Source organism: Manacus candei, unplaced genomic scaffold (assembly GCF_025592945.1).
Source record: "Manacus candei isolate 608988 ecotype Guabito, Panama unplaced genomic scaffold, ASM2559294v1 h1tg000019l, whole genome shotgun sequence".
NCBI classification, from domain to species: Eukaryota; Metazoa; Chordata; class Aves; order Passeriformes; family Pipridae; genus Manacus; species Manacus candei.
This window is the reverse complement of record NW_026138067.1, coordinates 2,123,070-2,133,688: the sequence shown is the minus strand read 5'-3', so window position 1 is coordinate 2,133,688 and position 10,619 is coordinate 2,123,070.

Here is a 10,619-nt window from a genome sequence, read left to right as displayed (position 1 = left end):
AACACTCTTAAGTGCCTAATGCCATTTTAGTGTAGACACTCCTGTGCTTACTTGATGAGCAGAACAGGGGGAGGAGGGTGAGTGCAGCAGAGGAGATCTACAGTGCAACACGGACAGACAAAGGTACAGTTTGTGTATGGGATAAGTTGTGTGCATTTTTTTTTTTGCTTCCAAAATCTCTTTATTGTGGCTGAGGGCCAGATGGAGAGGTGTAAGGAGTTAACAGTTTATCTACTTGCTGGTCTCTAGTTGTGCTTTCAACCTTTTTCCCTGAGTAACTCCTCCCATCAGGTAAGGGAACATGTCCAGACAATGAAGGTAGAGGACTGCAGCAGCAAATTCCTGCTTGAGTGCCCCATGTCCAGATTGCTCATGTTTAAGCAAATCCAACCACTCTTGTTTTGCTCTTCTTACATGTTCATATCCCACCTGGGTTCTTGTAGTGGCTATGGAGAACCTCCATTAGGGATGAGAGCCTTGCAGTTGAGGGACAGTGAATTAATTTTTCCCTTCTTGCCAGTTTATTGTCCTGTTGTCAGTGCAGGACTGGAGTGCCATACTCTTGTAGTCAGGAGTTCTCAACTTTTGCTAGCTCTTTGCCTTCCAAATGGCTGCTTAACCCATTCAGAAACTCCCACGTGTGAGGCGGGAGGGAAATCCTGGATAGTGTCTGACTGAGCACCTGCTTTGTTTATTGCTTACTTTACAAGGGAAAGTGCAGTCACACCTACTCCAGGGCACTGATTCGACATTGTGGTTTATTCCTGATTTCTGATACCTAAATGTATTTCAAATTTCAAATTTATCAAATTTCCTCTGATAAAGAGGGTACTCGAACTTGTGTAACACAAAGAAGTGAACCAAAGTCCGTTAATTATGGTGTAGACCCTTTATTAGCTCAACTTTTATACAAAGTGTACTTCAAAGTGATACAAAGTGTTACTATTTCTTTTACAGACTAGATAGAGATTAAGATCTGTTAAGTGCTGGTTTATCCTTCTTGTGCATATAAAGGTAGAAAATGTAAATAGACTGGTAGTGACCTATAATGCTGGAAGACAGTTCAATGTTTACTCGGTTAATAGAAAGTTGCATAGAATTGTAGGTCTTAATAAAGGCATTTATCTATGTGGTAAAATCTCCCTGCCCTACCATACTCCATCTGACCAGCAGTACGGGGAAAGGCAAGGCTAGTACTGCTCCTTGTAAATACTATCCAGCACTTCTCAGGAAAATGGCTGTAGAAAAGCACCATGCCAGAAACATCCAAGAGGACAGTACATGGAAAATCTCATTTGCAAGGCTACCCATTTCTATATATTGCAGGGCTACCCATTTCTATATATTGCAGGAACCATTTGCCACCTGGGTCTATGAATACATTAAACTTCATAAGAGCACCTAGAACATTTGGGATAAAACCCTTGTATATGTGTGCTACTAAATGAATTTATCTCATATGAGACTGTTAATCCAGTACTAGAATCATAGCTAACTACCACCTGCCACCCTAATTAGGAAGTCCAGCAAAATTCTTCCTTGCCACTCCTGTACCTGACCCATGCAACGTTCTCAGTTCCACAACTTCTGTTGAAACTCATCCAAACCTACTGGAAGCTCTCTCCAAAATTACTGTTCCTGCTCCAAATAAAGCAATCCTAGCAGGAATGGTCCATACTGGCTAAGTGCACTGACCATTTTTTGCTTTGGGAAAAGTGCAGAACAGGGAATGCAGTTTTAATGCTGAAAGAAACAGTATTTTGCCTTGAATTTGACCTCTCAAGTGGAGAAGTCAGTTTAAGGGAACTAGTTTATCTGTATTTGTAACTGGGCTCTTGGATCTTCAGAATAAATATGTAAATGTTGATTTTTCTTTCAAAGACTAGCTTACCACTTGCTTTAAAATACTAATTTCTTTAAATACATCCTTAGTGTTATTCTTTTCCACCTATTTTAATATAGGATAAGGAGTTGCTCAACTTCTTAATACCCTGCAGTCTCAACTTACTTAACGCTTGCTCTCTGTTTTGTTTGTGAATGTCCCAGGCTTGGTACTATTACATTGTGTACCCACTTACTTGTGGATAAAGATTTAATCTCCTTTTAATTCTAATGCCACGTTAACTGCAGTGCCACACGCTGGCAGCTCACACGGTAATTGGCTGGTGCAGCCTTAGCACTGCTTTTGGGCTGAGGGAACAGAGTCAGACTGCACACACTTGTTCTCTGCACTCTCCCGGCTCCACAGTCTTTGCTCTCCCTCTACCAGCTGCAAAGTGCTAGGAGAAGTAATTAAAAATACAACAATTTGCATGGTTACTGATCCACTTGAGTAACAGTTCCACTTGTGAGGAAATGGAACTGATTAAATGTGATTTAGTATGAGAATACTAATACCAGTAATTCCATGCCAAGCCCTCCTGTAATGCACTGTTAGCAGTGTCTCTCATATAATCCTAAAATATGATCATGACTACAGAGAAATAGCATTTCCAAGTGAATGTCTTTAACTTACATCAAGCCTAGTAAAATATTTGGAGCCTTAGTTTTTATGAAAAGGTGTGGGGAATCTCGGCTGGACTGATACTCTAATATGGAATGAAAAGGTGACTGAGAATGGAGGCCTTAGTCCTGACAACATAGTGATGCACCCTTCAAGAGGAGAAAAACACCAGGAGAAAGCTGTCCCATGAGAACAAGGACTTATTTTGAACAAAGAGGCTGAGTAGAATGTAAACATGAGAAGAAAACAAGAACAGATGTGCAGAGAGACTGTGAGAAAGTAAGACTGAAGAAGTCCACCTATCAGCCGTGAGAACTGTGGTTTGTGTGTTTGAATTAACCTATCTGTGTAGAGTACGTGTGCCTAAAAAACTGTATATAAGGAGCTGTAAAAGTACAGCTCGGGGGCTTCTCTTTTCTTTCCAATAAACTTTCTTGCTGGATACTTTGTGTCGCAGTCCGTTCCAACAGCGACAAAAAGGATTAACAGACTATTGGAAAGAAAGAAAAAATCCCTTGCTTCTGCCAAGTGCTATTAAGAGCTGTGTAATACACGAGACTGAAAGAGCTAGAAGTAGATGAAACATTAACATAATGGGCTATTTACTTTCAGTCTACTCAGTTGTAAGACGGGTCAAATGATGACCATAATTCAGCAATATCACCCTGTGAGAGCTTCATTAGCAGAGGAAAATCTGAAGTGCAGAACAGTTATCAACCTAAAGGAATAGGATAAAGCTTAAAGTCACTGGAGGGACCTGCTATTACTAGCTACTATGTGCCCATTTAAACTATCTCTGAAAGTGCTTTGCTGCTGAAGGAAACTCAAGCTGACAGGTCATTCCAGCAGCATGTAGTCCCAAAGTGTTGCCACATTTTCACACTGGAAGTTCAGACTCTCCTGAACTGGACTCCACAGCAGAAAGTCTTCCCTTTACCACCAAGAGTATGTTTTTCCTCATGCAGTTTCATGTCCATCACTTAACATTTGGTCTGCTGTATTTTCCCTATGTAAACATTAAATAAACCCTACTTTCCCTACTAGGAGGAATTTAGTCACAAATAGGTGGGTGAAATTCCTAAAGCAAACAAATGCAGAGATCCCATTAAGGGGAAAGCACAGAGCTAATAACTTGCTTTCTTCTGTGGTCAGAACAGAAAAGATTGGGTTACTGCCCTCCGAGTCAGGAAATATGATCCAGCTCATCTGAATTCTATACGCTTTTGAAGTAATTTTCTTCTTTCACATTAGATAAAGTAATAAAGTCACAATACAGAACCACGTAGTTACAGTACACAGAAAAGCGCTGAATCTAATAGCACGAAATCTGGTATTGCCAAAAAGCTTCAAAATTAGTGTGAATGCTGCAGTAGTGTCACACAGAGCATAGACACTCACAGCCTGCTTATTTAGAACACAAGAGAATTACAGGATTCTGTCTTTCTACCTACAGCTTTAATACACGTAAGTATTAAACACACTGATGTAAGTGAATTGACCCCCGAATGTTTAGTGTCAATGAAGGTCTTCCCAAATTATAGCTACTGGTTTACTGTTCCAGATTGTTAAATATGGCTTCCTGAGATGTGCTATGTTGTGAGTTGGTGAGACTGCTATAGTGACCTAAATAGTCTCAGTGACTCATTTACTAGAATATAGGGACTTAAAACATGTAAAGATTTGGACATAACTCTTCCTATGAATGTTTTGGGGGGTTTTTTTGTTTGTTTTGGTTTGGGTTTTTTTGTTTGGTTTTTTGTTTGTTTTTGGGGTTTTGTTTGTTTGTTTGTTTTTTCAGAAAAAAGCACTTTTACGAAGAGCTATTTATGTCAGTTTTTAACTACACAAGACCTGAACATGTGCAAATCTGCCTCAGTGGTACTAAAGAAACAGCAAGTTAGAAGGATTTATTAATGTCTGAAATCCAGACAGCTTTGACTACAAGTCTTCGTACTGTAGACTGTGTACTAAAGAAGGTTGCTGCCTCTCTCTTTATGCTGTTAGCCATAAAAGCGCTGCTCTGAGTGACAGCAGGGCATGCACAGTAATGTAGTTGCTTCTAAACTATAAAATTAACTTGCTCAGGTTGTTGAAACTGTACACATGTAGTGTGGGTTGGTTTTTTTAATTTTTTAGACCTTCCTTAGCAACAGGGTCAGAAATCTAAGGAAGTATTCCATATCATCCCTTTCTGTAACACAACATATAAAAAGGTGCAAATAAGAGAGCTCGCTTTCTTCTCTCTTCCAGTGGCTGAAGGCAACAGGTCTCTCAGCACACGATCTTTGCTTGTATAGGCAAAGGGCCTGTCTGCTCCAACCTGCCATTATCTCTGTTCCCTTTGGGAGGCATGGGGGAGTTGGTTGGTGCTTCACAGTTCTGCTGTCTCATTCAGGGAAGTATTTAATTCAGTTTTTTTATTTATTCGCTAGCTCTATAGTAATGGTGTATATTTGGAGAATATTTGTTTTAGTGTTTTTTTTTTATCCTTGTTTCCCCTTCCCTTTTCCCTTTTTTTCCCCCCTCGGGAGCTCCCTATCATGTGTACAATATATTCAAATTGTATATATAACTGTAAATATATATTTTTGCTATACCTTTGGCTGTTGGGGTTTTTTTCTTCCCTCTCTGGGGAGTAGGCTTTTTCGCTGGGTCTCAGCAATTTGTTGGAGAGCCAGCTCGAAACTCACACATTTTTTTTGGTGGCCTGTATGGGGATATTTTGGTTAATTTGGGATTGTTTTGAAAACATTGCTTGGGAAGACAGCCAAGGTGGTTATTGTAGTGGTTTGGACTTTGTTTTCCCCCAGAGGCTAAGAAAAGTGGTAGACCCCAAGGGGTGGAAACCCCTGGAAGTTTTGAAGTTCTACCCAATGGGCGCTCCTGCAAAAATGTCAACATTCCACAAGCACCGGAAGAGAAGAGTTGTTTTTTGGTTGTTGGAGAGGTGGCCATGTTGTAGAGCCACGAGGAAGGGGCTCTGAGCCCCACAGGGGGGCTTTGGCCCCCAGCCCCCAGTGGGGGGGCTGCGGGGACCTGGAACAGCATAAAGCTGAGCTAGGTGCCTGTAGTTATGCTGGGAGATGTTTTTCTCCATGGGCGCAGAGCAGCAACCGGCACTGACCAGAGAAACGGTGGTAGAGAGCCAGGACAGATAAGAACTGAACCAGAGGAGCAGCAGAAGAAATGGCATGTATCGCAGAAAGGACTCCTGGAAGGAGAGCCGGGAAAAAAAGAGAGCCAGCAGCTGAGAGACAGAGTTCTGGGGGTAAGAACTATGCCAGAACCTCCCCAAACTCCTTTGAGACCTCCGAGAAAGGAGGAATAGATGGACTTCTATTTAGGAGAAGAGTTTTGGACATGCAGCACTAGAGAGAGAGAGGAGCTGAGAAGCTCAGAGCGTCCTGGAGCTGGACCGGGACGGCCAGATGGAATGCAAGGGGGGGAAGTTGACCTTGGCCCCCCTCGTTGCTGCTGACAAGCCTGGCAGCCTGAGACAGAGCACAGGAGCTCTGGTAGAACTCTTGAGGCAAAGGCTTGCAACTGAATGCTGCCCAAGGTGTTCTGACTCAGGGGTGAACCCCTGAGGAAGGGACTTTCACAAAGATGCCCCTGCATTTCGTGATATACCTGTGGTGAAGCGAGTCTTGTCCCTGCTGGCAGTCCACAGGTGAGGCCTTTGCTTGGACCAAAGGAGAGCTGAGGGGCTTGGAGACCCCCTTGTGTGTATTGAAAAGGGATCCAGCTACAACAATCCAGTTACAACTGCTGCATGCATGAGATGAGGAGAACCTGCTGCCTTAGAAGGTGCTGCTGCTTAAGGACTGGAAGGGATCTGTCCTTCTTTCCCTCCTGGACTTTTATTTGGAGGAGAGAAGAGATCTGATCCATTGTAAATACTATATGTCATGGTAGAGATAGTTATGATCGTGTGTATAATGTGATATGGTATTTATTTGTACAGTCATTGTAACATATTCCCTTTCCCCCACTTTGAGTCTGGCGTGTTTTGTCTGGCAAACCCATCTCACATTAGGTTGAGATGTGGGAGGGGGCTTAGACTAGGGAATTTGGATTTTGGGGCTATCTCAAACCATGACATAAATGGTAGCAGAGGATGGTTGCGAACCATCAGGGGAAAGAGACAAGAGCCGTGATGCTTGTGGTAACAGAAAGAGTTTTCCAGACAAAACACAGACTGTACCATTGTAGTGAAAGTAAGGCTATAGTAATGTAAGTTAAGTACTAAGAGTAGAGTTAAGTTTGTGATAATGCTATATTGATGTGTAGTAGAGAGATTTTGGTTATATTTTAGTTTATTGAAGATTGAATGTTGATTAGATTTTTTCAGTTGTTGTGATATGTTGACATTTCGCAGGAGCGAGGGGTGGAGTGTTGTAGTGGTTTGGACTTTGTTTTCCCCCAGAGGCTAAGAAAAGTGGTAGACCCCAAGGGGTGGAAACCCCTGGAAGTTTTGTCCTGGGATATCCTATAAGGGATCGTTTGGATAGATAGAACGAGTTGCTTCCTTTCCTTAATTTTGACATCCACAGTCAGTTTCCTTAATGGTGACATTCAAGGTTTGTTGGGAATTTTGGCTGGACCGAGACCCTGACATGGAATGAGAATGTGATTGAGAATGAAGGCATTAGCCCTGACAACATATCGATGTACCCTGAAAGAAGAGAAAAGCACCAGGAGGAAAACTGTCCGTGAGAAATGAGAACTTGTTTTGGATAAAGTAACTGAGCAAGATGTAAACATAAAAAGGTAACGGAACAGATGTGTTGAGAGTATCTTAGACAACACAGGACATAACATATTGCTTCAGGCCTGCTTGCACAATCCAGCCTACGTGCTGGACAGCAGGGACCTGTGTTCTTGAGCAGCAGATGTGTGTCCTTGAGTAGCAGATATGAGAAAGCTGCATAGAGATAAACAAGGAAAGAGGATGTTATCCAGGGTGTTAGAAACCACAAGATGGGAGGGCCTGGAAATGTCAGAGCACGTGCCTTGGATAGTTGAGCCAATAGAGATATAGCTATAGCGTGTGAAAACGGATGTAACCAATAGAGTTAGAGTAGAGCGTGTGAACCCTGTAGGACCCTATATAATTTCTGTAATTTTGCAATAAAGCAGAGCATTGACTGTACCTCCATGAGGATGTGTCTTTGACTCCGGAGCTCCTTTTTGCATCTTCTTGTTTCTTCTGGCGCCCAAAAGGTGGAAGGAAGCATGAAAAGGCAGAAGAATGCGGATAGCCAATTGATCTCCTTGGTAGTGAGACACAGATGGAGACGTGAGAGGCTGAATGGAGCGTGACAGAGGAGTTTCGGATCGCGGAGGCCAGTCGGTGCGGACCGAGGTAGGAAGAGTCGCTACCTTCCCCCTGTCGTTTACTGTAAGCATGGAATCGGAATTTGCTGCAGCTAAAAAGCTGCTGTTAGGTATCCTCGCTAAGCGAGGGGAAGCAGTAACTGAGAAAGTATTCGACAAGCTTGTTGCTTGGGCCTGTGATAACAGCTTTTTTAAAGTACCCCCTCTTCTTTTTGCCTTTGAGGAATGGCGGGGTTTGGGAGATACACTTTGAAACTTGACTATCTCATGGAAAGATAAGCACACCTCAGCATTCAGTCCTCCTTGGCGTATGATCACAAATACACTACAGGACATGAGAGCCGAAATGAAAGTAGCCGCCGCCGCAGTGCAGGCGCTTGGTGCCCCTGAGACTCAGTGACCAGCTGTCCCACCCACCAGCGGACTGAAGGCTTTTTTCGGAATGGGGGGGGCACAGCCGATAAAGGGGGTGACTGGTGGTAAACAATGTAAATCCGTGAGTGAAATGCTTACTGAGTTGGGTGCTGCCATGGCAGAAAAAGAGGAACCGTCCTCCGCGGGGATGGAAGCTGAACTAAAAGCAAATCCGGAAGTGCAACTGGCTCAGTTACGGAATGGGGAAATAAGTGGTGGGTCAGACTGCCACCCAAAAAACATGCCCACCTCTGCCACCAGAAGTGCAACCTGATCAAATACCGCTCCCTGCTGGCAATGATAGAGAAATGCTGTCAGACAGTGATGAAGAGCTATCCACTACTGAAGAAATGGAGACTGAGTTGAAGAAACTAAAGGAAGAAAAAGACCTCAAAATGTTACAATGACAAATGGAGAAGATGATGGAAAAGATGGAAGAAAAAAATTGAAAAATCTATAACATTATTGGAAAAAAGGCATGAGAGCACAGATAATTGCAGCAACCTTTCCACTGAAAACTCAATACAAAAATTGTTGTCATCATCCAGGGCGGATCCTCCTTGCTTGCCTAGCCTGTCTGCCCCACCCTTGGAGTTCCCACCACCACTGTGTATAATCCTGTGATGAAGACAGGACCACAACCAAGTCATTGGACTGGAATAATTAGAGACACCATACTAGAGGGGGAATGGCAAGCCGCTGGTGCTATTGCATGCCCAATAATTGTAGGGGCAAATGGGCCACAGTACGAGCAGCATGACTGGAAGATTCTACAACAAGCCAAGAAAACAGTCAATGAAAGTGGCATCAAGCTGGAAGCAGCTCGAGCTTTGCTTGACTGGCTTTTCACAGCCGACACCAACAGACCAACTGATTGCTGAAACCTGGCGAAGTTGCTACTTACCCCATCTCAACAGCTCATCTGGACCCGAGAGTAGCAGCGGCTTGTGGAACTAGAAGCAGGACGACCCCGAGCCCCAAACGACCCTCTGTTTGGTTTTACTGCAGATATGATAACTGGAAGTGGACCTTTTGCAAATATGACCCTCCAGACACAATATCCTATGGGATTACATCATCCCTTTCAACATTTGACCTTACGTTATGCCCTTACCAGGGGACCTGGAAGGGCTAATTGGACGAGATGTTATGACACAGCTGGGAGCTACTCTACATGTTCCTGCCTCTGGACAGGCTTTTTAGCCCCGGTCACTGCTGACAACCCGCCAACCCCAAAAATACAATGGAAAACCAATGAGTCTATGTGGGTTGAGCAGTGGCTATTGACTACTGAGCGGCTGGAAATCACCTATCAGTGGAAGAGCAATTGCAAGCAAATCATATCAAACCGTCTCTCAGCCCGTGGAACACGCCCATTTTTGTTACACCCAAGAAATCTGGAAAGTGGCATTTACTCTATGACTTGCGAAACATCAGTGATCAAATGTGGACCATGGGTGTATTGCAAACTGGTATGCCACTGCCCACGATGTTACCTTGAGACTGGAATGTCTTAGTCATTGATTTAAAAGATTGTTTCTTCACAATTCCGCTGCAACCAGAAGATACAGTCCAGTTTGCATTCACTGTGCCGTCTGTTAAAAAAGCTGCCCCCGCAAAACGATATGAGTGGACTGTTCTCGCACAGGGGATGAAGAATTCACCCACCATGTGTCAAATGTATGTTGCCTGGGCACTGGAACCCCTTCGGGCAGCCATGCCCGAAACCATCATTTACCATTACATGGACGACGTCCTGTTTTGCCAAAAAGAATTGTTTGATCCATGTCTTCAAGCAAAAATTGGCAAAGAATTAGCTACCAAAGGCCTAGTTATAGCTCCAGAAAAAGTTCAAACGACCTCCCCCCTGGAAATACTTAGGATGGTTAGTTCACAAAACCATGGTCAGTCCTCAAAAGATTACTCTTACATCATCTATCAAGACTCTTGATGATGTCCAGAAGCTTGTCGGTGACTTACAATGGGTATACAACATTGTGGGAATATCAAATGAAGACTTACAACCCCTTATGCCCCTTTTACAAGGCACCGATCCCAGTGCACTAGTGCAATGGGAACCCCAGCATCAAGAAGTTGTACAACATGTCAGTGAAAAAATCGCCTCCACGAGTGCCGATTGCCGTCTTGAGGACGTGCCGTTTTGCATTCTTATTTGCAATCACCGTAACTATCCTTTTGCCATCCTTGCACAGTGCCCTGCTTGGCAAAAAGAAAAGGGGGAAGAGAGGTCACAAGAAACTCCCGTAGATGCCAAGCAGAGCAAGCAACAGTAGAGAACAGCAATCTTGGAATGGCTATTCCCACCGAGCACAGCACCAAAAAGTATCTGGCAACGATCGGTAGT